General features: G+C 41.4%; 1 long non-coding RNA gene across 1 annotated transcript in view; it reads left to right on the top strand.

The window, feature by feature from the left end:
• Positions 1-7,071: 7,071 nt before the first annotated feature.
• The window catches only part of LOC138921878 (uncharacterized), a 91,824-nt gene continuing 72,295 nt past the window's right edge, over positions 7,072-26,600 (top strand). The window contains exon 1 of the long non-coding RNA XR_011434826.1: positions 7,072-7,271. This is a non-coding gene — a long non-coding RNA (uncharacterized lncRNA). The remainder of the gene's footprint in view (positions 7,272-26,600) is intronic.

Below are 26,600 nucleotides of genomic sequence, written 5' to 3'. Positions count from 1 at the left end.
GATCTCACCCAATATGTTTTATTAGGTTAATTTCCCCATTAGCACTTCATCCATATTTAATACTGCATCATCTCATTATGGTTGTGGAAGACCCCTTCTTCTCATCCCTACTCATAGCTTCCTGATATGGCAAACTGCCTCTAGCTCTGACACAGAAACTTATAAAATTATCCCAGGAAAATTCCTGAAATAATGCTTAATCAAATACACACCCTAAAACTTTGTTAAAGGGTCCCATGATGTTCCTCCAGGCGATGCTTGGACCAGATGTTTATTGAGCATGTACTATTTGCCAGGACCTCCTCATCCAATGTAATGAGCAAAATAAAGTCCCTGCGGTCAAGTTTACACTCTACCAGAGAGACAGAGGCAATAGATGACATATTATATAATGTCAATTGGTGACAAAGGCTGTGAGCAAAAGTACAGAAGAGTTAAGGGAATGAAACACTCTGGCCAGTACTCGCTGAGCTATGGCAGTCTTGGAAGGACTCTGTGATAAGGTGCTGCTTGCTGGGTTTGTAGTGGTGATAGCCACAAAGCTCATGGCTGGCTCACCATTGCCACCTGCAGGCCCCCATATATTTGGAAGGTGGGTGGTTCAAAGCAAACCTATGTATTTTTTTTTGATTTGGGGCTGTCAGAGATTTGACAAGCCCAGGTAAGTGACCTAGTGAGAATGAAAGAGAGGAAGCTTCTGAAAGTTAGCCTGAAAACACCATGAAGTCCATCTACACACTACAGTCATGTCCAGTCTCCTATGAGGGAGCTCTAATGACATCATTCTCCTCACCAAAAATCTCCAAGGACTCCCTATCTCCTATCCAATTAAATACAAACTTCTCCACCTTATATTTAAGCTTCTCCACCAAAATATGCCCAATATAACTTATTAGCCAGATCTTCTAAGTTAAATTGAGGGATTGGAATCCCATACAATTTTAAGATATTATTTTAATAATATAATAATTAATTAAATAAATTTTATGTAAGCCCCATGAAGGCAAGGATTTTTATCTGTTGTTACCTGCAGCATTTAAAACAAGCACTCAGGGCCAGCCCTGATGGCCTGGTGGTTAAGATCAGTGCCTTCTGCTTTGGTGGCCTGGGTTCCGTTCCTGGGTGTGGACCCGCACTGCTTATCTATTGGTGGCTGTGTTGCGGCAGTGGTTCACATACAAAAAGAGGAAGATTGGCAATATGTGTTAGCTCAGGGCCAATCTTCCTCAGAAAAACACACACGAAAACAAAAAAACCCAGTGCACTCAATAAATACTTGTGGAATGAATAAAGTATATTTTACTAAATATTACTAAATGCTAAATATTACTCAAAACTGAAATAAAATGTTAAAATTCAGTTTGAAGCAGAGCACATGACCACAAAAGGGCGTACAAAATCAGTCAAGGAAAGAAAAGACAAAGTACACCAGCCTCGAAAGCATCTGTCTCAGAGCAAAGTCTGTTCACAGATGTAGCAAGTCCATCAGATGCCGCAGGGCGGGTCAGCTGTGAAACTGGTGCAGAGCAGCTGCCCATAGATAGACCCCGGTGATTCTTCTATGACTCCATTTGTGTGGCCTCAGGAGGGGAGAGAGATGTTCAACATGACTTTTTGACGGAAGGGCACCTCGCAAGTGTTTAATTTTTGGAAAACAAAAGCAAAACTATATGGCACTTTAAAAGAAATCCAAGTTGAATGATGTCAATAAAATAGGCTGGTCAAGTCCCAGAAAACCACGACCCTAGGAAGAATTTCATGAGCCGCTGCTCACCATTTCTCCTGATCCATTGTATGAAGTGTAAGGAGAGAAGAGTATATACTGGATTCTGGGCTTCTTCCACTTGCCTGGAACAAGGGGGCTATAACCAAACTGTACAACCTTAACAAATTTAAATCAAACACTAGAAGAGGGGGAAATGAGGGAATTTATATAGCATTGTGTGTTGGAGCTCTGACAGGTAGTTGCATTAATGTAAGAAAAATGTCTAGAAGGGCCGGCCCAGTGGTGCAGCGGTTAAGTTCACACATTCTGCTTCAGTGGCCTGGGGTTTGCCGGTTAGGATCCTGGGTGCGGACATGGCACTGCTTGGCACCCCATGCTGTGGTAAGCATCCCACGTATAAAGTAGAGGAAGATGGGCATGGATGTTAGCTCAGGGCCAGTTTTCCTCAGCAAACAGAGGAGGATTGGCAACAGTTAGCTCAGGGCTAATCTTCCTCAAAATAAAAGAAAGAAAGAAAGAAAGAAAATGTCTAGAGCACACAGGACTAGGGTTAGTGTGTATGGTAAAGAAAGCCTAATGACTTTACCCTGTTCTTTCCCGAGGCTTGTCTGTGCTGGTCCCATGCTTTAGCTCAGCTCACTCAACTACGCTCCAAGCCAGCATCAACAAGAATGGTGATGGCCCGCCTTTGGGAAGTTCTTACAGGGTCTTGGGTTCCCCACTCCACTTCTCTGATCAACTAGAATTTGCAACTGAGCTCCAGACTGCCACACCTCTGCTGTAAGAAAATATACTAGCGCCTCCCAGCCTGGCCCCAGCACCCTACCCTCTTTGGTTGTATTGTGCTACCTTCTTTCCCCTTTCAGGAATCCCTGCCTACTTCTTGCTCTCCCAAGAACAGGTCTGATAAACTCATATATGGTAAGGCATGAATGACTGATCTGGTCTAAGGTGTTACTTCTTCCAAGACTGAAATTCAAACTTGAGATAAAACTGGAAACCAAAGTTACAAGCTTCTAAAGATAGAATTTTAGGAAACAGCTACTGGGAGAGAAACACAGGATCAAATTACACAACTTACGTGATTAAATTAAGAGTAGTTGTATAAGCAATTTAATGATATAAGGACAATCTTTAATTTCTGTATTAAGTATTTAGACTTCTTTTCTTCATGACTATTTCTTAAAAATACTCCTTAGAATTTTGTTTTGTTTAAAATGCAGATTCCTTCACTCCTTTCCAAGTATACTGATTCAGAGTATCTGGGTGTGGGCTCCAGGAATCTGCATTTTATTAACAAGCTTCCCCACGTGATTACTGCACACGGGAAGGCAGGAGACCCCCTGCCTCACTCAGAGCTGAGAGTCACCACACCTGCTTGACATAAGGAGGCTTGAGTCCTACTCAGCAATTCCAAAGCTCACATAATTCCTCTTATATTTCTACTGATGGTGCACTGAAATCATTTCTTGTTTCAAAAAGAATAAAAAAATAAACTGTAATCAGTTCCTTCTATTTAAGTCACAAAGTAGATTTTTGGTAATTCAATTTATAGATATGTATTGCTTCATTTGTGAGTATCGCTTCAATGCTGCCGAAAGTACAAAAAGTAGACTGGCACCAAGCCCAATGCCTTAACACGTTGCAGAAGCCCTTGTGCATAGTAGGTGTTCAAGAAATAGTTTGGAGAGATTCAAGCACTTTACAGAAATACACTAAAAAGGACGTAGGGAAGGACTGATTTGGGAAGAAGAGGAGAGGAGAAAGGGGTGAAAGACAAGAACTCTGAGGAACAGAAGAGACGGGGACCATCAACATAAATAGGAAAAACAGAAGGAGGAACTGGTTTAGGGGAGAGAGAAAATGAGGCCAGTTTCCGACATTTTAAGTTTGAGCGGTAGTGCGATCTCTAACAGGTGATGGCATTGGAATGCTGGAGACAGAGCTTTGGGAATGAGAATTGATGTTGAGTAAATGGGACACAATGACAGTTTCCCAGAAGAAAATATGGTGTGAAAATAAAGGAGCCTGAGGACAGAAATTGGACCTGAATTTAAAGCCAACAGGACAGAGAGGGAATGAAAGAATGGTTGTATCCCCATCTCATGCCTCCATCCTGCAGACTTGCTGTGGACTTTCAGATCTCCAAAATGAAATCCCTCGGACTTGAGGTCACCTATTTATCTGGGCCTTTGGAAGGCTTTCAAATTAAAGAATAATGAGCAACATTACATAGAGAGAACCTTTGCTGTTGTAGAATATGTTCAATAACACAGAATGAGTAGTGGAGTAGTCATTTTACTTATTTCATGTTCTATGGAGCCGGAAGCAGGTAGAGTGTCTAATAAGTAGATATAGTTAGTATATTCTGTGAAACAAAACTCCTATTTGTGCTGAGTTTCCTGAAGGGCTTGGAGGAATCTGCTGGAGTGCACAGTGAATGGGTTTGACGTAGTACATGTCATTGTAGATGTGTTTGATTACACAGGGCTTACTCGAGCTAGTCACCAGAATAGAAGGAATTTAGAAGTCTGCTTTAAGACCCTGTTGGAAGACACGAGCCCTCTCCGATAAGTAATGTAATAGCGCCACCTCCTGGTGAAGTTATTTCACTACTAGACAACAGCAGGCACAGCTGCGGACACTTAACCTCTCCACTCAAAATGCCTCTTAGATTCTTATGGGTAAAACATCCTCCTATCCATTCCTCTTATATGTAGCTAATTTATTGTCTGAATGTTAGATTTCTCTGCTTTTGTGCTGATGAAGGGATGGTAATGTAGGAATCAATTATCAGCCAGTATTGACCACTGGCATTCAAAGTGGGTCCTCAGGTCAGAACCCGGAACTCAGAATTTGAGTGTGCAACACGCCTAGGAGAGACTAGGGCATCAGACTGGGCCTGGTGGAGCTGTGGATTCTGGGTGTGTTTGGCTGTACTTCTTACTGGGTCTTAGGATGTTACATAAATAAGCCAAAGATAGCCTCAGTATTTTAGTCCCTAGGTTGTTGCTTTGTTCACAATAGGCTGGGACCCATGAACTCAAAAGCCTGTGGGCACCAAAGCTAAATTCTCATACTTAAAACATATTCAATTGTTTTAAACACAGCCTAAAATAAGCAGATTTTTAGCAATTTAGAACCAGCCGCATTTGCACACTGCATTCAACATCGGCTAGCCATAGATAAGATAAACTTTGTAGCTATTAAAGACCCCACCCTGCGGCTGTCCTTTGGAGCTCACTGACCCACAGCTGCCCAGAGGGGCTGCTGAGCCACCTCACTCGGACATGTGTCTCCTCTCCCATCCCCTTCTCCGCCAGAAGTTCCCTTGTCCTCCTACCCTTCTGGGTGGTGGCTCCCTGCTGCCACAGCCTCTGGATGGACCCATGCTGTGTGGGACTGACTCCCCTCCCCACCTGTTGCTTGCAAACCTGTCAAAGTGTTGCCCAAATAAAGCTTGTTGTATGCTACTCCCATCTCATAGTCATCTCTCTTTCCTTGATCAGCCCCAGAATCCCTTGAACTCACTACATGGGGCAAGATAAGCCTTGCCTCTGCAGAGAGAAGCAGATGAACTTCATAAACTGAGATGACGCAAGCTGTTCATATAGCCATGTCTTCCATAACTCTGTGCCTCCTCTTTGATTGTTCTTGTTCCCCTTCAGAAAACAACACTGTTTCCCAGATAGGGGCAAAGGGCTTGGTGGTACTAGTGTCCCTGGTGTCCCTTACCAAAGTACCCTGGAGGTCTGGCCACAAAAGGGATGAAAGCTCCCAGTGTGTAGCTGCTTTGACATGCTATTCCCTCCTCAGGGAGGAGTTATCCCATCTGTAGGCAAAATTGGTGGACCTTGTCTGGCTCTGAATTTGGTCAAGGGCCCCTTACCTTCTTGGCATCCCTAGTGAACTGCAGGAATGGTGGAGCTACCTGGAGAGACAGTCCAGCCCAGCACGAAGCCTAAGAAAGGGCACTGAGGACTGAGTCTGAAGCCCATGGGCTCAGTATTTGAAGGTTATGAAAGCTCCACACGCTTTCCAGGAAACTCCTCCTCCCTCTGTACCATTGAATGTACGAAAATAGCGTCTCCCTTCCCACGATTGCTAAAGGATCAGACTGACTGTTCCAGTCTTGCCTGCACCCCCAGTTACTAGTTGCATGATCCTGGACAGTTATTCAGCCTCTCTGTGCCTAAGTTTCCTTGTCTGTAAAATGGAGACAATAACAGTGTCCACCTTGTAGGTTTGTTGTGAGGATTAAATGGGATCGTAGTTAATTTTTTTCTAACGAAGGCAGTAGAACATGAGAGCTGAGAGTCTGGACACTAGACCCAGAGTGCCTGGGTTCAGATCCCAGCTTTCTAACTTACTTCTAGCTGTGCGGCCTTGGGATAGGCACTTACTTGGGAAAGATCCCGGTTTCCTCAACTGTAAAATGGGGATAATGATATTATCCACCTCATAGGATTGTTTTATTTAATGTATTAACAAATGTAAAAAATTTCAAGCATCTTATAACCGCTTATTTTTACTAGTTTTATAAATAAAGCTCTTGAGAACGGTTTCTGGTCAATAGTAAGAACTCAGTAAATGTTAACTATTTTATTATTAGTCACATACTTGCTCAGATAATCCATAAACTTGATTAACCATCCTATAAAAGTGGAAGGCTTGGTTTCTGTTTTCTTCCTTTTATTCTAAAATTTTTTCTTCTAACAAACTCTTGCCTTGCTAAATTCAGTCTAGGAAAAGAGTCAGTGCCCTCTGGGACTTGAAAGAAAGACAAGCGCGTAAATGGAAACAAAAATGACTCAAATACTAAGTGTAAAAAAAGGAGACTAGCTCTCCTTTCTTTGTCAACTAATAATTCACGAGACTGTAAACTGCCCGCGCGTTCTTCCGCATCCGTCTCAGTACCTAGGAGAGAATATTTGCAGTGACCCTCAGATTCCCCAGCACACCTTGCTCGGATGGTATTTATTACTACAGGAAAACCAGTTTCTTCACGGACCTGGCTGGAGAAACAGAGCTGGCCTAGGATACAACTCTGGAGCTCCTTGGAGGAGAATTTGCGGGCTCCCATACTCTTTATCTTGCTGATTTTTCCTTCTTAAACTCAGAATTTGGAAGGGAACAGGGAGTGCGGGGAGGTCTCTTTAAATCTTTGTCGCAAACTCCAAAATCAGAGGAAAGAAGCCGAGCCGGCAGCCCTAAACCACGTCTCCTGGTCATGTTTGTTGAAATCAGAGGAACACAGGGCGGCGGGGACTGGGGACCTCAGACCCGGGCTCGGCGCGCAGGTGGGGTCTGGCCAGCAGGAGGCGCGCGGGGCACCAACCGCGCGCAGAGGCGCCGAGGCGCGCGCGGCTCCTGGGCTCTCCGCCTCCCGCGCGCTGCACCTGCTGCAGGGGACTCTCCGGCTCCCGCCGGCGGCCGCCTCGGCGCAGGGCCCCGGACAGGGGCCCCAGAGCCGGGGACGGCGGGGATGGCCGTCCGGCGTTGGAGGGCTGCGCCTCCGCCTTCTGGGGAGACAGGGCGGTATCAGGTAAGCCAGCAGCTGCCTGCGCCCCGCCCTCACCCCCACGGAGCCCCGCACCTCGTCCACCCCGCGCCCCTTTCTGCCCGGGGTCCCGGGAAGGGAGGCACGAGAAGTTAGCTGCAGCTCTGGAGGGAGACACCAGGTATGGGGCTGGAGTCCGAGCGATGGCACTTGGATTCTGGAAAGTTTAGAGCCCACAGCTGAGCTCTTCTCCGCCACGCGTCCCAGCTTGGCACCGACATTTCCCCTCACCAGAGGGCGAGTTGGCCGTGTGCCGGCCCTCGCTCAACCTCTCCCACGAGAAGTGCCTGCCTTCTTCCCTTTCCCTGCCCCGTGGCAGTCAGTCCCTCCTTCCCCGTCCGGTGCTGAGTAACTTTATTGTTCTGAGCCTTGTGCATCTCCTTTTCATCCATCCTCAGCTCTTCTTCCTTTTGGAGATCTTCACTTTCTATTCTACAAAATCGTTCAGCAGACGTTGGCAACAGAGTGAATTTCTTAAAGGATTGAGCCTCTTTGGTTGTGGGTGATTGTGGGTTTGAAGGGACGAGTAGGGTCTGTTAAAAGTGTAGCTTTTATATCTGAATGGTTTGGGGCTTTCTTATGCCTTTGGCCCAAAATTTGTTTGATTTAGTAAAATCTAAAGGAAAAATATATCCTCCCTCTCCCCCTTTTTGGGCACTTTGATAAAGAAACCAAGTGAAGGAAAGGGGATCATCATAATTTAAGCCCTGACTCTTAGTAATAGTAGTAATGTGTGGTAATCAGGCCCGGGGGTATTTATCTGTTTACATGGAAATCATTTAGTGAAATACAGTGAACAGATTTTGAGGCGATGTAAACATTTCTTTGTATTGAAGTGTATTTTGACACCTGGCTGGGCTGCCCTGGTTGCAGTGTGTGCCTATTTCATTTGATTTGAGGGCTAGTGTCTCTGTCATGAAACACGAAACCGTTGTCTACTGTCATTGTGCCCCGAAATTCTGCTACTGATGTTTATTCCTTTTTGTATACAGTCCTAATGTTCTTTTAGAGTCTCCCTGATAAATCACAGTTACCATGGGAAGGATGACATCACAGTATGTTATTGAAGAAGAGCCTGGTCTGGGATTCAAGAAACGTGGCTAACTTCTGAAGGCCTGTATTCAGTGTTTGGTTCTAGGCCCTGTTCTGCAGCTAATTGGCTATGTGACCTTGGTTCAATTTATTTAATCGCTAAGAACCTTGATTTTTCTCCTTTCAGTGAAGCTGGGACTAATAACCTCCATCTGTTGGCCAATGACTTCTAAAGTCAGTGGTCAATCTTGGTCCTCATCTTTAGCTATCTTTTACTATGATTTATCATAGTGTTGGACCAAACTGACTACTCTCTCCTTAAAATGCTTTCTTCTTGAAGTCTTTTGAAGTTTTCCTCCTTCCTCCTTGCTTGCTCCTTCTCAGTATCCTTGACTGATTCCCCCTCATCTCTAAACACTAAAGTTTGGAGTGTCCCAGGCCTCTTCTCTGACTCACTCTTTGGGTGCTTTCATTTATGATATTCAATATCAGTGCCTTGATATTGACTCCTGCAGTTATGCCTCCAATGTGGAATTGTCCTCCTCTAAAATCTACATTCAGGTATCCAGCTGCCTTCTGGACATCTGTGAAGGCATCTCAGAAGTAACATGTTTAAAACTGATGTCTGATCTTCACCCCCAAATCTGCTTCTCCCCATCTTGCCCGTCTCAGTAAATGGCAACCCTATCTTTCCACGCTCAGGCCAAAACCCTTGTGGTCAAACTTGTCTTGTCTTCCACCATCACCCTCGTCTAAAGCACGGTCTCTTTAATTGGACTATAGGAATAGCCTCCTACCTAGTCTTCGTGGCTTTTCCTTTGCCCTTCTGTAGTTTATTCTGCTCGCAGCTGCAAGAGTAATCATGCAAATCAGTCGTGTCCTGCATTGAATGAAAACTGTCCAGTGGTTTATCTCATTCAGAGTAAAATCTGAAGTCCTTACAGTGACCTAAAATTTATGAGATTTAATCTCAGCTTCCTTTCTGGCCTCATCTCTTTCTTGTCCCGCCTTGCTCACTAGCACTGCTGGCACATTGACCATTGGAGCTAACACTCCAATATGCCAAACACATCCTTGTCTTGGGGACTCTGCACTTACTAGTCCCTCCATCTGGAACACTCTTTCCCTGGACAACCCATGGCTGGCTCCTTCACTTCCTTCAGGTTTCTGCTCATTCAAATATTATCAAGATGCATGCCTTGACCACTCCATATCCAAAGCTACAATTCTACCCCATCTATCTTGGTACCTCCTAACTCCTTATCTTGCTTTATATTTTCCCACAGCACTTGCCAGCTGACAATACTTGTTAGGCTTTTTTTCCCCTTCCCACCCCCTCCCAAGAATGTAAACTCCAAAGAGGGCAGAGATGTTGAGTTTTGATTGCTGCTGTGACTCCAGTGCCTAGAAGAGTGCTTGCCATGTGTCTTAGTCCCTTTGGGCTGCTACCCCAAAATCCAAGAGACTGTCTGTCATACAAACAACAGAAATTTATTTCTCACAGTTCTGAAGGCTGGAAGTCTGAGATCCGGGTGCTGGCATGATCAGATGAGGACCCTCTTCCAGGTCGCAGACTTTTTGTTGTATCCTCACAATTTGGAAGGGGACCAGGGAGCTTGCGGTGGTCGTAGTGGTAGGGTGTCTCTTTTATAAAGGCACTAATCTCATCCATGACCCCTCCCAAAGGCCCCACCTGCTAATACCATACATTTGGCGTTAGGATTTCAACATGAATTTTGCTGGAGACACATTTGGACCATCAGCATGTAAGCTTATCAACACATCTTTATTGAATGAAACAGTTTGTAAAGTGATATTTGTAGTGTTTCTATCACAAGGCTAAAGTGAAGATCACATTGTGAGACCACTTTGGATACTAGAAAGAACCCTGGCTTTACAATTAGATAAACCTGGTTTTGAATCCTGGTTACAGTCTCACTAGTAGTGTCAACTCTCAGAATGTCCATTTTCCATATTTGTGGGATGGGCATAATATAATACCTTGAAGGTTTATTGTGAGTATAAGATGAGACATAAATGTACATAAAGCATTTAGGTATGAGGAGGCTAAAAGATGAGCAGCTTTGATAATTTATGCGTGAATGTGCTTTGTAAGCTATAAAGTCACACATATACATATAGCACTAATATTACTGAGGACTATTGTATGCAATGTACTGTACTAAATATTTCAGGGTGAATGGTTTCAGTGCACAGAGCATAGTGCAATTGAAAAAATGAATAATTAGTGGCATCTATGCCTCATATCTATGGAACCGATGTCTGACATCCCATTATTCCTGCATAATTTTCCCTTATCTTTTGGCCCTGCTATGCCCACAAAGAAGTTAGTATATATTCTTATTATCTGAGTCTCTCACAAAAAAAATTTGTGCACAAATTCAGCCAGTTAACTCGCTCACAGGTAACTCAGGTAATTTGCTGGTGAACAGCTGTCAGTTGCCATTTCTTCAGCTTGGTCCTGCTGGGTGAGTATTATTTATTTTAGTGCAGCACACAGTGCTCGGCTCTAGAGATTCAAAGGGGAATGTGACATGTCCTTATCCTCAGGAAACTCATCATCTCTTGCTATAGTCTAGGCCAGTTTTACAAGGTGAATACAATACAGGCTATTAGAGGACAAGAGGGAAGTCAGCTCCTGCTGCAGTTTGAAGACAGCAAGAAGCCAGACAGATAGCATACTGTATTTTTTTCATCTTGAATTAGTGTTTTCTTGCAACTCCAAGGTGTAGGCCATGTTCTTGAGACTCTGTTTTATCTTCGAAGCCTCTAGGGCACCGAGGGTTGTGAGGTGGCGAGGCCCTGAGACTCAAGCCCAGTTCTGTGTTCTTATGGGTGGAGATTTAAACATTATAGACTACAGGACTGCTAGATAAATGGAGGCAGCTTCAGAACCTCCCTGTGGGCTCCCAAGCAGTTCTGCTTTGACTTTGAGGTACTTTTCCCTGGGTTGCAACGTGCTCTTTAGTAATCATGCAGGCTCAAAATGACTTTAAGAACTGGCAGCCCCGCCTCCCGGCAGCCCCGCCTCCCGGCAGCCCCGCCTCCCGGCAGCCCTGCCTCCCACGCCACCTGAACAAGGCTGGATTCCAGAGCCAAAAAGCCGAGGGCACCAGACAGCGGTGAGGAGATGATGCTGATGTGTGAGGGCTCCACTGGGATAGAGTTGTCCTAGACCTGGAGAAGAGAAAGGTGTGCATGACGTGGGACGTTACACTTGAAGAAGGCACTTCAATAAAGAAGTTGGCCCTGGCCAGTAAATGCCTTTATTTCCCAATAAAGTAGACCAGCCTTGAAAGCACTCATAGAATTGGGACCAGGTTTTATTCATCCTTCTGGCACAGTGCCTCTCACACATAGTACACCAGTTACTTATCAATTGTACATAGGTTTATTCTTCAGGGATATCTACTAGTCTTATATTTATTGATCTGGAATTCTGGAAAAGCTATGTAATTTGAATTGTTTCAGTTTAACATTTACTTGTCAATAAATATTTCTTGGGAGCTGTAATGGGCTATACAAAACAGAATACAACCTATTTCCTGAACCCAAGGTAGTTTCTATTGATCTTTCTTTGTTTTAACTCCAGATTTACACCAAAGTCAACACATTGTTTACCTTTCAAAAATCCAGGGCTCTCGACAAGGAATAAGAACTTTTTGTAAATATAGACCATGGAGAAATACTTTAAATGGTTATTTCTATCTTCTCATCTCTATTTACTTTTTGAAAAGTTCTGATTAACACAGTGTAACAAGCAAGTTTGTTCAATTAATTCTTCAATATCCTTCAGCCCCACAGTTAGAATGGGATAAAGTCAGATCAAACTCTGACTCTTGGGCTCTATCCCCATAGAGGGTGACTTCAGTGAGGGAGCCCTACAGCCCTCGGGAGAGGGTCTAGCCAGACGTCTGCTGCTTCTGTATCCTTGCACCTTCCCTTTGGGCCGCTTGCAGGTTCCCATACACTGAAGGGAAAGCAGACTGACAGCTAGTTCTGCTCCCTCTTGAAATTTCCACTGTGTCTTATACTTGTTCAGATAGTTTTTCTCAAGAATGCACATTTCATGAACCACTCCATTTGCTTCTGGACCATTGGAACATTGGCTGATACGATTTAAGAATCTGAACAAGGAAACATTTAAAAATACATTAAACTAATTTGCAATGCAGTTTACATCCCTCTCTTGGATTTTACATTGTCTGTGAAGCCTATGGTGGTCATTTGAATGATCCATCAGCCACAAAGCGGGCTTTGTCTGATTTTTGTGGCATCCATTTGTTCTTGTCTTCTTTTCCTCCCTTCCCACAATATTCCCACGTTTGCAGACACAATCACTTGTTGTACCCTGTTTGAATTTTGCACTTTTACTAAACATCTTGACACGAAATCACCAAGTGAGATTTTTCTTCCTTCTCTGAAATCACTGATGAAAAGATTCTGTTCTGTGTGCAGTCTGTAGAATGACTTAATTGGAGATTGACTGATGGGCAACATTTCGTCGGATGGTACTGCTTCTCATCTCAGTGTAGTTTCTGTTGACTTTTCTGAGCTTGTGTCCTGGAGAAATAACATAGAATTAATTATAGAACCATTTATATTTCAATTATTTCCCCTCATATTTTGATAGGTTTTTCATTGGTATATCACATCCTGTCTGAGTTTACACATTTATGATTGTAAAGGCCATCCATCTGCCTTATGGAGTATTGTAGTTGTATTATACGTCAATGCGTCAATGACTATCTTAATAATTAAGAAATACTTCTGACACTGCATGTGTTTATTTTATGTATTTATGTAAGACTTTGCTGTGCCCAGGTCTCTGACCCAGAGGAAAATGTTTCCACCTGTGAAAAACCTTTACAGTAGGTTTTAGGAATTTCAACATGTAAGAATAAAAGATTCAATGGCAGTTAATAAGAAATTAGAGGCTTAAGTAATCCTTGGGTATGCCATGGTTGCTTATGAAAAATGAGAGAGAGGATGTGAAGACAGACACCTCTGAGAAGAAGAGCAGTTTTGAAATATACTCTCTTAGTCATTCAACCATTAATTCAACCAACTTTTGCTGAATGCCCATCAGGTACAATGCTGGAAACTAAGGACACCACATTAAGACAAAGTGCCTGCCTTTGATCATACCACTGTTTAGGAGGAAAAAATATCTATGATAGTAGATAGGATTTTTATTTATACTCTTTTTTCTCTTGTTTTGTACTTTGGGAATTGCCTTTGAATGAGGTTTTTAATAAGGGAGTAACTTGAAGACAATGAGTTATTTTAGAATGATGGAAGGAGGAAAACTAGAGGCTTGATAAGAGCAAATGCTCCTCTTACCTATACCAAAGGCTCTGAGAGGCAGAGCTGATTTTTGCCTGAACTGAGTATGAGCTTGGAATAGCAACGAAGATTTTACATCTGATGAATTGGAAATATATAATCTCTTTTATGAAGAGATTCTTGCCGTTGGAAGGAAATAATTTCTGGAGAGCACTGGGAATCCGGAAATCAGCTACCACTGCTATAGATATTATTCTATTTTGTCTTTTCTCTTACCCTCTAATAATTTACTTTTCCTTTAGTCAGCATGACTAACCATGTGGATTATCACCCCAATCTGGCAGTGCTTGAATGTCAAATACAGTGACAAAAAACTCACTAAGATAGAAAGGGTTCCTAGGGCCACACCCCCAAAATGCAAAAGTATGTATCCACAACTTTTGTATTTGGATAATGTGAAGGAAATGAAATTTTACTCATACATTTTTTCAATTTTGATTAAATTATTGTTCATCTTAAATTTTGAAAAGTAAATTACACTTTGTGCTTTACTTGTAGTTCCTCAGCTATGGTATGGAGAGAAGCTGGATTATTAGGTTTTTCATTATCTCTCAGAGATAATCATGTGCCTGCTCATTGCTGCAAAATGAAATCGTCTGAAAGTTAATTATCGTAGTCATTTCAATGACTATGTAACCATACCTTACAGGATAATTATACAAGACACGTTGATGTAAGTGACTTGTAAAATGTTAAAATATTAAATCTCATTATTATTAGGAAAAAATGTAAATCATTTGGTTATTTACCATCACTTAAGTGAGATTATCTTAAGGAGATACAGCTAACTTGCTTACAGAGATGGATGATGTAGCTTTATTTATAACATACACAAAAACTAAAGGCCTAACAGCCCAAGAATAAGGAACTGATAAATAAATGAGATCCAGGTAATGAAATCTTATGTAGCCAGTAAAATTATATTTATGAAAATCTTTATTAACATGGAAAATCGCTCATGCTCTCATATATATTGTGATAAATGTCTTAGTCTTAACTTTGAAATGTTTCTGTTAATTCCAGTGGATTAAGTTTTATTTTAGTATGTGAGGCCTAGAAATTGGCCTGAGTCATGAAATATCCCAGCAGAAATTCCATATAGACAAGAGAACCATTCAAATTCTTTAGCTTGTTAGAGAATATATGAAAGTCTTGGTACACCTATGTCATCCACTTTGTGATATTTAGTCAATGTAAGAAGCTGCATTTACTTGGTAGAATTAATTAAAAAAAAAAGAACCTGTAGTAACATAACTAATTATCTTGTTTGTACTTTAAAGTATAGTTTGACTGAAAATGAGGTACTTTTGAATAATTACATCACCCATGTAACTCTCAGTTCAATCTTACCCTTTTGGTCTCCCGCATTTGTTTCACTGATCTATCAAGTAAATGTGAAATCATTGGCTTTCCTGAAAATTAGTGTAGGATTTTAGTGATTGATGCTCAGGACATGTATACTGTTGGGAGTTTTAGATTTCAATCAAACTTTAGAGTTAAAACAGCTAATAGATCACAAAAGAGAAGTAATTATTTTGTTTAGTTATTATCCTTATTTCATCCCTTTGGTGATAACGAAAGTTCAGTTTATTTTGAATATAGTGTTAGACCTTTCCATTAATGGATTATATTTTCAAATTCACATGGGTTTGGTTCTTTTCAAACAACAACAAATATTACAATTACTTAATTTTAATGTAGCCTTGCAAGGAGTTAAAGATTGATTAGTCTGTTGCCTTTGAGTTGACTAAATACATTTTACGGTGGATAACACATTTATTTATATATTTAAAGATTGGGCTATGTTCCTGATTTTGTACGGACTGCTGTGGCACCATATATAAAGGACATTCACCGAAAAGGTAATCTGAAAAATGTTTGCCATTAAATCATCTCAAAGTCCTGCATTCAGTGGCATGTCAAATTTTAAGAATCAGAGGATTTATATATAGATTTATATACCTATATATATAGAGAGACATAAAAGACTCACATAGTCACTAAAAGTAAATAATTAGATAACTCAGTGAACATTTAAAGGGCTTTATTAGCCACGTTGATGTGGTCCTGAGGAAAGAAGGCAGTCGCCATTAGGTGAAAGAATATTTAAAAATATAGTGACTGTTACCCGGCCCCCGCCCCCCCCCCCCAGCATATTTGGATTGATTTCCAGTCAGAGAGGTAGAATTGTACCAGTTGTTTGCTCTCTCTCACCTTGAGTCTTCTGTGGCTCAGGGCAAATCTTATTAAGATGGCTCCCTGGAGTCAGGGTGAGACTTGTGGGTTAGGGGACCCATAAAAGCTGCCTACTCTACTTGAAACACTTCCAAGACTCTGGCCTCATTATCATAGTGCTGTGATTTATTGGGCTAACAAAGACAGTCTTTTGCAGTGGGGTGTGGAGGTAAGCTTAAGGGGCATTACTGAAAATGTATTTCTGCTTAAGAAGGATAAATCTGTTAGAATATACTGTTGTTTAAGTTCTTTAAGACAAACAGCTTTGAATAATTAATAGTCTGGATATAGTTCTTATGTACCCTTTAGTTTTATTGTTGATGCATTTCAGAAGACACCAGGTTTAGGGGAGTCTGCTTTTTAAAATATCATCATTATCCACTAGGCGGAGCTATATCCTCTTTTTAAAAAAATCCGTCACCCAGGAAAGAGGCAAAAGGAATGCAAGGTGTGGACTTACCAAAACTTCTTATATACCCAAATATTGGTGGTAAATTTGTTATTTGTATATTATGTTTCATTTTGGAATCATAAAATGTCATTTAATCCACAGGGGTTTATACTGCTCTTGCTGTGTGGCAAATAAGACATCACGGTACCAACGTGGTCCCAGACACTAGCGCTTCTTAGAGGAGAGGGTGGCAGGACAAACACAGGTCTGGGGGGGCAGTTTCATTCAATAGAAATCACAGGTGAAGCTGTCGTTGGGAAGGATTTCTGGGAGAATGGATGTAAAGGAGAGTAGAGTCGAGCTTTAGGGAACCCCTGGATAGAGAAGGGATGATGGCGGCAAAGGATGAGATGATAAAATGTGTGTGTGTGTGTTGGGGGGCGGGTGAGCCATTGAAGAGGCAGGGGAAGGGTCTGGAGAGGGCAGTGTCTCCAGAGCCCAGGGAGGAGGGAGATTTAAGGAAGGGTTGGCGGGGTGGGAGGGAGGGAAGGAGGATGGGAGTGGGTTCACAGGTACCTGAATATGTTGAGGAGAGGGAAAACAGAGAAAAAAGTGTTGTACATGGTTAGAAAGAGGACTAGTGGGTTTACATTCTAATTATGTGCACTTAATAATCGTTATTTGGCCAGTTAATAGGAGTGGTTTAGCAGAGCTTATAAGCCCTTTGTAGATATTGTCAGACCACCTTGTGGTCGACCACACACAAGTCCACGTAGAGTCTGACACTGCAGGTGAGGAGAGGGAAGAGCAGGCTTTTCATCTTGCTTCTGTCACTAAAAGCTGCATGACCCTGGACAAGTCACTTAGCCTCTCTCTCAATTTCTTCATCTGTAAATGAGGTGGTTGGATTAAGTCGAGGTTTCATAATCTGATGTCCAAGGATGGGTTCCAGGGAATCTGAGATGCCCCTGAAATTATAAACAAAAAATGTTTTTCCCTCTAGGGAGAGGATCCATAGCTTTTATCAGAGTCCCCAAAGACTAATGAATCTTAAAAAGGTGATCACTAAAACCTCGTCTCCTTTAGAATTCTGGAAATTTGAATCTCTAGCTTTAGCCACTCTGTAGTATTCCACATGGCCCGTCTCAACAACTCACTGTCAGAGATGGAATTAAAGATTAGAGTTTCTGAAAGGTAATTGATTGGATCAGGCCTCTCTAGAGGATTATTTAGAAAATAGAGGGAATTTTAAAAATTAAAACTGATCATTTCTTGGGGTCGGCCCCACAGCCCAGTGGTTAAGTTCGGCACACTCCACTTTGGTGGCCTGGGTTCAGTTCCTAGATGTGAATCTCCACCACTTGTTAGTGGCCATGCTGTGGTGACAACCCACATACAAAATAAAGGAAGATTGGCACAGATGTTAGCTCAGGGTGAATCTTCCTCAAGCACAAAGAGGAAGATTGGCAACAGATGTTAGCTCAGGGTGTATCTTCCTCAGCAAAAAAACCAAACAAACAAAAACCCCCCAAAAACACAAAGCTGATCATTTCTTTAATAGAACACAGATCTTTTTATTAGGACCCAACTGTTACATCTCCATTCACATAAGTTCCTAGCCACGCATCTGATAAGCATAAACACCAGAAGTGGCTGCAGCCACTTAAATGTTATGCGGGGCTGCCACTGCCTTTGGTGTGTTTGCCTTTAAAAGAAGAAAAGAAAAAACAATGGGAAGATGAAGCAGTTCATTGAATGCAAACTAGTGATTGGACTCACATCAGAGTGATTGGCGAAGTGTCTCTCTTCTGGCAGGCATGCCTGTGGTCAGCAGTGCAGGGGGCACCAATCCAATGCAGTACACTGCTGCCCTTGACAAGATGACCAAGAAGGCTGGTGTTGATCTGAAAAGAGCAGTTGTCTCTGGAGATGATCTCGTGGGAGAGGTTATTAACATTTATGTGATATGTTCCTAAGCCAGAAGCCATTGGGTCACATGATAAACAGTTATGATGATTCGATTTGGTCTAATTATTGGATTTTGGCATAACTCTTAGGACCGAGTTCTAGAAATCCCCTTCTGATCTGTGTTACTTTACAAAACGTAGTATGTCAGCTGCCTGGATTGGCTATCCATTTATGTTTATAAACCACTTTGTGTGTGTGGTATTAAAGACTTACTGATTCATTGAAAGCAGTGTTTAAAATGACTTTAGACCTTTCTATGGACGTGGTAGGTTAAATGGAAATCGTGCTTCTTACAAAACGTGAAGTTATTTAGTGCAAGTCGTCATCTGCCTCTCTCGTCTTACCATCATTTTGGTTTCAACCGATGGATTTTGCTGCAGGTGATACATTCTGTGTCACAACAGGAAGGGAAATGAATAAATGAATAAATTCTTCTATTAACACTTCAATTTGAAATGCTAGATATTTCAGGCAAGTTTCTTGCTTTTCATTGGTGCTGTTTCCTTAGTACCATCTCACCTTGGCTCCCTGTGAAATGAAGAAGGTGTCAGATCCCACTTGTGAAACGCAAACAGTTTTTGCAGGTCCTTGGATACTTGTAATATTGGGACAAGCTGTCAGGAACACACAGAAATCAATTGGCTCGTTTGTTTGAGTGTAAACAGAGCAGCTCTGCTAATGAGCTCTATCTTCCTGGAGCCGTTGGCCTCCCGCACATAGGCCTGCTAAATGTACCGTCTGTGCAGGGTCAGATTTACGGTTTGTGAAAACTGCTGTGGAGATAACCTTTGAGAGCTACCTTATTTCTGTGTGGATAGTATATTTCCAGTTGAACTCTCTCCTTCTTCTAAAAACGAGGTTCTTATTTTTACATTACCTAAAAAGGAACTTCTCTGAGTGAATTTGCTGCCATAACTATCTGTTGGTATATTTTCAATGTGATGTAACGCTAGCATGTGGCCGACTTCTGACTTAACGATCCCAAGGTGATGACAAATGTGTTCAATCTTATCCACAGAGAATTAAACTGTAGACCTGTTTTCCCCTGATGGAAAGGAAAATACCCCTAGAGACATTTTAATTTGTTTATAGAAAACAAACATGGAAACAGTAGTACCTTGAAGCAGGTCCCTGCCTGGGAATATCAAAGTATGACCTTTAATAGCCTAAACCCTGCCTTCTCCCTGTTATAATAGTAACTGAGCACAATGTAAAATATACTTTTCATATATATATATATACATGTTCTTATATGTTCTATATTATATATACATTTTATACTACCTATACATCACACTATATAACATTGGATCCCATATTGTTGACTCAAGGATGGAGCGGTCCCACTCTAACCTTTGGTGGTGAAGTTATGTTATGGCTTTGGTAGCACTCTGTGCTGTGGACGGCCTCAGAGTGACAGAAAGTGTCCTTGGCAGCTTTAGGGTCTCTGCAAGGTGATGGCATGCTCCCTTTGTGAATGACCATATCTGAGCAGCTTCAGCTGGTGCTGTGGTGTTTCACACCATTTTCAGGTGCTTTGTCTTGTTTTCTGTAACTGTAGCCTGAGCCCGTTTTTGCGGGGGGGGGGCGGGGGGGGCGCACAGATCACCTGATAATCATAATCTCTCCGGTGCTTTGGTGCTTAGCCTGGGAAAATGTGCCCGTATCAGGAGTTCCCGAACACATAACCTCGTGATTATAGGGGGAAGAATCAAAACAAGACTCAGGTCTTTCAGGGAAGTGTTTTGGTAACTTTGATTCTTGACTTTGGCTTGATAGGAAGCATGGTTCTTTACTGGAGATAAATTGCTAAAGGACCTTTCAAATTTGGCAAATCACTTTGCAAGAGCAAGAAGAGATTATATATGTATTTACAACAGTCCTTTGAGATAGACACTATCAGTGTCTTACTTTAAAGATGAAGAAACTCAAAGAAGCCAGGTGGTTTGCCCGAGTCCAAAGCCCACACGTCAGCCCTTGGCTTCACTTGGCCTCTCTTTGGCTCAGGTTCCTTGTCTATGAAACGGAGGTTATAATACCTGCCTTACAGGGTTGTTTGGAAAACTCAAATAAACATTGAATGAAAAGTGCTTGAAACAGAATACCTTTTTACCTTTTTCAATACAAATTCCTTTCTTTATTCCAGTAATGAAATTTCTAGGATTCTACTTATGTATCATGTTTTGATTGTTTAGTATATATAATAAAAAGTAAGTTCTCTGTGAATAAAGATTTAAAATATATTTTGCAAAATATTTATAGAAGGAGACTGCAAAGATCAGCTATCACAGATATGGAGAGTGGGAAGAAATTTCCAGACACCATTGAAAGCATGAATGTGTACCTCGAGTAAGGCCTTTTCTCTTCTTTATTGTTCCTCTCTTTCCCTCTTCCCCTTCTCCATCCCTTTTTCCCTTCCATCCTTCCTTCGTTCAGAGTGTAGATGGACACATGTGGCTTCAAAGTGTTGATCATTTGAAAATCTTTTCTCCCAGGGTGCCCAAGTAGCAGCAAAAATTCTTAGGAGTATCAAAAGGACTTTCTCAAAAACCACCATAGTTTTTACCTCCCAGACCACACAATAGGCCTGGAGTAAGGAAGCAGAAATTCTATGGCATCTGTAGCCACTAGAGGGGTGTCCCTTGGTCTATCTAAACCAATAGCAAGACTGAAAAAGGAATTAAACTTTAACCCTTGCAGGTTAAAAGTCACTGGTTGTAAGAGGTTGGAAGGGTGGGGGCACTGTATACTTCCTACTTCAGTGGCTTTATAGAGCACTACAAGGCACAGGTGTGTGCTATAAGCTACAGATGCACAGTCAAGTAAAAACCTCTTCCAGCCCTCAAGGAACTGATAATGTAGCTAGAAGAGAGATGTACTGTGACCCTTTTCTGTCTCCCACTGCACTGAGTCCCTTTTGGGCCAGGATTCTACTTCTTATCTCTGAATGCCTGTTGTCCATCACAGGGCCTACCCACAGAAGGCTCATAGCAAGTGGATCCTGATCAAACCGACTAACTGTAGTGATTTAGACTGAGACGCCGAGAATAGTTTTTGGAGTAACAAAGCCTTGTTTTGTTGAAGGCCTGCGGGTATTTTTCAGTATGGTTCAACTTAACATAAGCTGACACAAATGCCCTACCTATTTTTCTCTCTGCTTAACCCCAATTTTTACAAAGTCTAGTAGGAATTCTGCCTCCTGTCCTCCTCTTAACTCATGTGGCACTTAATTCATTTCTGGGGCACTTGATTCCCCAGCTAGATGGCATCTCCAGAAACGCTACCTCCACCCTGCTGTGTCCCTGGCTCCTGTCATAGCATCCTGGTACCTTGTTGGTGCTCAGTAAATGTAGAGTCTAATGAAGGCTGGTGGGTGGATTGTGGAGATATGACATCAAGGGAGGCTGTGGGAATGCAGTAGTCAGGAATAAACTAGCAGGTATTTTTGAGAGCACCACTTTACTTAATTTTAGGAGTCCAAGAATTTATCCATTTCTTCGAGATTTTCCAATTTGTTAGCGTATAGCTTTTCATAGTATTCTCTTATAATCATTTGTATTTCTGTGGTATCCATTGTAATTTCTCTTCTTTCATTTCTAATTTTATTTATCTGAACTTTGTCTCTTTTTTTCCTTGTAAGTCTGGTTAGGGGTTTGCCAATTTTGTTTATCTTCTCAAAGAACCAGCTGTTTGTTTCATTGATCCTTTCTACTGTCTTTTTTGTTTCAGTTGCATTTATTTCTGCTCTGATTTTTATTGTTCCTCTCTTTCTGCTGACTTTGGGCTTTGTTCTTATTCTTCTAATTCAGTGAGGTGTGGTTTGAAATTGCTTATTTGGGACTTTTCTTTTTTGTTAAGGTGAACCAGTACTGCAATGACTTTCCCTCTTAGCACCACTTTTGCTGCATCCCATATGAGTTGGTATGGTATGTTTTCATTCTTGTTTGTCTCTAGATATTTTTTGATTTCTCCAAGAATCTGTTGGTTGTTCAGTAGCATATTGTTTAGTCTCTACATCTTTGTCCCTTTCTCAGCTTTTTTCTTGTAGTTGATTTCTAGTTTCATAGCATTGTGGTCAGAAAAAAAGCTTGTTATTACTTCATTCTTCTTAAATTTATTGAGGTTTGCCTTATTTCCCAACGTATAGTCTATCCTTGAGAATGTTCCATGTGCACTTGAGAAGAATGTGTATTCTGCTGTTTTTGGATGGAATGTTATATCTATCTATCTATCTATGTATCTATATCTATTAAGTCCATCTTATCTAGCTTTTCATTTAATTCTGCTGTTTCCTTGTTGACTTTCTATTTGGATGATCTATCCATTGATGTGAGTGAAATGTTGAGGCCTCCTACTATTATTGTACTCTTGTTAATATCTCCTTTGTATTTCTTAATAGTTGCTTTATGTACTTTGGTGCTCCTGTGTTGGGTGCATACATATTTATTTATAAGTATTATGTCTTCTTGGTGGAGTGTTCCTTTGATAATTATATACTGCCCCTTTTTGTCTCCCTTTACATGTCTTATCTTGAAGTCTACTGTGTCTGAGATAAGTATTGAAACCCCTGCTTTTTTTGTTTGCCATTAGCTTGGAGTATCATCTTCCATCCCTTCACTCTAAGCCTGTGTTTGTTGTTGGAGCTGAGGTGTGTTTCCTAGAGGCAGCCTATTGTTGGGTCTTGTTCTTTAATCCATCTCGCCACTCTGTGTCTTTTTATTGGAGAATTCAATCCGTTTACATTTAGAGTGATTATTGATATATGAGGGTGTAATGCTGTCATTTTTTTTGAGGAAGATTAGCCCTGAGCTAACACCTGCTGCCAATCCTCCTCGTTTTGCTGAGCAAGACTGGCCCTAAGCTAGCATCCATGCCCATCTTCCACTACTTTTTTTTTTTTTATGTGTGGGATGCCTGCCACAGCATGGCTTGACAAGCATTGCATAGGTCTGCACCTGGGATCTGCACCAGTGAACCCCAGGCCAACTAAGTGGAACATACAAACTTAACTGCTTCACCACTGGGCCAACCCTTAATGAGGCCATTTTATTGCTCGTTTTCTGGTTCTCTTGCATTTCCTTTGTTTCTTGTCCTGTGCATTTTGGACTACCAATTCGGTTAGGTAGTTTTTTATGCTGGGTATCTTAGTTTCCCCTTATTTATTATCTGTGACTCTGATCTACTTTTTTGTTTAGTGGTTACCATTTTGTTCATGTTTAAAATCCCCTAGATGAGATAGTACGTTTTCTGATGACTTCTTATTTCCTTAGATTAAACCAATTCAGTCCCTTTCCTCTTCCCCTCCTAAGTCATTTTTGTCATATCTTATTCTATCTTGTGATGTGAGTTTGTGGCTCAAATGACAAGATTATCTTTGTTTTTTGTGTTTTCTTTCCCTTTACTTTTCATGTCATACCTGAGTATTTGCTAGCCTATTCTGCTGGATAGCTCCAATTTTCTGATTTTGTCTACCTATTCATCTTCTTATGCAGGGCTTTCTAGCCTCTTTTGTCTTTCTTTTTTCAGGTGTGAGAGCCTTCTTGATGATTTCTTGTAGGGGGGGTCTTGTTGCAATGAATTCCCTTAATTTTTTTTTATCTGGGTAAGTTTTTTATTTCTCCATCATATCTGAAGGATATTTTCGCTGGATAGAATATTCTTGGCTGCAAGTTTTTGTCTTTCAAAGATTTGAATATATCATTCCACTCTCTCCTAGCTGTAAGGTTTCTGCTGAGAAATCCACTGAAAGCCTGATAGGGGTTCCTTTGTAAGTTACTTTCTTCTGCCTTGCTGCTCTTAGTATATTTTCTTTGTCACTGACTTTTGCCAGCTTCAGTACTATATGTCTTGCAGTAGGTCGTTTTATATTGACCTGGGTAGAAGATCTGATGGTCTCTTTCACATGGATTTCCATCTCCTTCCCCAGGTTTGGAAAGTTCTCTGCTGTTATTTCTTTGAAGACATTTTCTGCTCCACTCGTCTTCTCTTCTTCCTCTTGAAAACCTATAATTCTTACATTGCATTTCCTAATTGAGTCAGATATTTCTTGGAGACTTTCTTCATTTCTTTTTAGTCTTAATTCTCTCTCTTCCTCCATCTGAAGCATTTCTATATTTCTGTCCTCAATGACACTGATTCATTCCTCGATGTTACCAGCTCTACCATTCATGGAATCTATATTCCGCTTTATCTCACTGTGTTTTTTGTCTCCAATATTTCTGATTGGTTCTTCTTTATAGTTTCAATCTCTTTTGTGAAGTAGCTCCTGAACTCATTGAATTGTCTATCTGCATTCTCTTTTAACTTGTTGAGTTTTTTAATGGTAGCTATTTTGAAATCTCTGTCATTTAGTTTATAGATTTCTGTGTCTTCAGGATTGATTTCTGAGTACTTGTCATTTTCCTTTTGGTCTGGAGATTTTATATATTTAATATATTTAAACTCATTATATATTTAAAATATATTTAATAATTTTTCATACTACTAGAAGGTGTGGATTTGTGCTTCCACATTGTGGTAGTATTTGAGTGCCACTTCCACCTTTCACCACTGGGTAGTGGTCAAGACCTGCATATTCTGAGCCTGCTGGGATCTATGGGGAAAACTCCAAGGTGCTGAGCTGGGGTGCTGGGTGTGTGGGGGGGTGTGCTTTCTTCTCCTGCGTGACCTTGGGGGCTTCTCACTATGCCCTTGCTATCTGCTCTCCTCGGGTGTTGGCTTGATGAAGATTCCCCATGATAGCTAGACTTCTCTGTGAAGGGCTTTGCCCTGGGCTGTGAGGGACCTCAGTGATCTATGGTGTTCCCGTGGTGGGTCACTGCTCCCTCCTTACTTTCCTTTCAGAGGCTGCACGCACTCCCTGGGTCTCTGTCCTTTGGGGAGGAAGAGAAGCATTCTCTTACCTTGGTCCACTTCCTCAGAGCAGCTCCAGCACCTCCACTCTCTGACGTATGGCCACCTGGGCCTCTCAGATGTCTTTTGTGTTCTGTGGATGTCCTCTGTTGGAATATGAATGTCCTTTTTATTGTATCTTTGAAGAGAGAGTTTACAGGGAGAGCTCACTCTGCCATGATGCAGTTTAATTCATTTTAGATGTAAGAGCTCCTTCAAAACAGTGGTGATGAGCTGGTAAGTAAAATGGCACCTGTAATAATTTCTTGAAAGCAGAGCATTTGAATGTTTTTTTTTAAAGGAAAGAAAACAGAAAGAAATCACAAGGAAACATGTCTGTCTTGGCCTGGGGTTCATTGTGGGGGGAGGATGTCTCCCCTGAGAATCTGTGATCATAGACCTGCCTTCATACAGGTTGATATTCAAAAATATACCACTTTCATGGTCGAGGAAAACCACAATCCAAATATTTTATTTGGTAATTTACCAAAGAAGTCCCTGATTGCTCATATCCCCAGGGCAGCTGACAGAAGCAAATGCAAATCCAGGATGTTCCCTCAAAAGAGTCTGCTTCACAGATAAATCTTCACCAAACCTAATAGGAGTTTACAGTCCAAAATTTCTAACATATACAAATGTCCACGGAATTCATAAATTGGAATGATTCAATGCAGAATGGAATAAGCTTGCTAAAGATGTTTAATGAAAAGAGGATGAATTAAAAACCTCAGCAAGGAGCTTTCAAATAAGGCCTAGATAGATTTGTGTAGAAACCAAAGGAACTTCTCTTAATTAAACATATAATCATTGAAATAAAAACTCAATGGGGGACCAGCCCCGTGGCCTAGTGGTTAAGTTTGGTGCACTCTACTTCCATGGCCCGGGTTCAGATCCTGGGTGTAGGCCTACACCACTTGACAGCCATGCTGTGGCAGTGACCCACATACAAAATAGAGGAAGATTGGCACAGATGTTAGCTGAGTACAAATCTTCCTCAGCAAAGAAACAAACAAACAGAAAAACCCAACTCAGTGGAAAGATTAAACAGCAGATTAGATACAGTTAATGGAAGATTAATGAGTTGGAAAATGGATCTGAGAAAATCACCCAACATGCAGCCCAGAGAAAGGAGATGGAAAATGAGAGAGAAAAGTTAGAGATACATGGATAGAATTATAAGGTCTAACATTTTTTCAATTAAGAGTTCTAGAAGAAGAGAATATAAATAATGGGATGGAAGCAATGTCCAAAAGACAGTGGCTGAGCATTTTTCGGGATTGATGAAACATATATATCCACAGAGTCAAGGAGAATTATTCCCAAGCAGATTAAACAAAAAGAAATCCATACCAGATATATCACAGTGCAACGTTCTGAGACCAAAACTATCATAAGAGCATCTAAGGGAAAGACAACACGGAGATCGACAT

This window comes from Equus caballus, chromosome 2 (genome assembly GCF_041296265.1).
Source record: "Equus caballus isolate H_3958 breed thoroughbred chromosome 2, TB-T2T, whole genome shotgun sequence".
In the NCBI taxonomy this organism is placed as follows: domain Eukaryota; kingdom Metazoa; phylum Chordata; class Mammalia; order Perissodactyla; family Equidae; genus Equus; species Equus caballus.
This window is presented reverse-complemented; position numbering and strand designations above follow the sequence as displayed.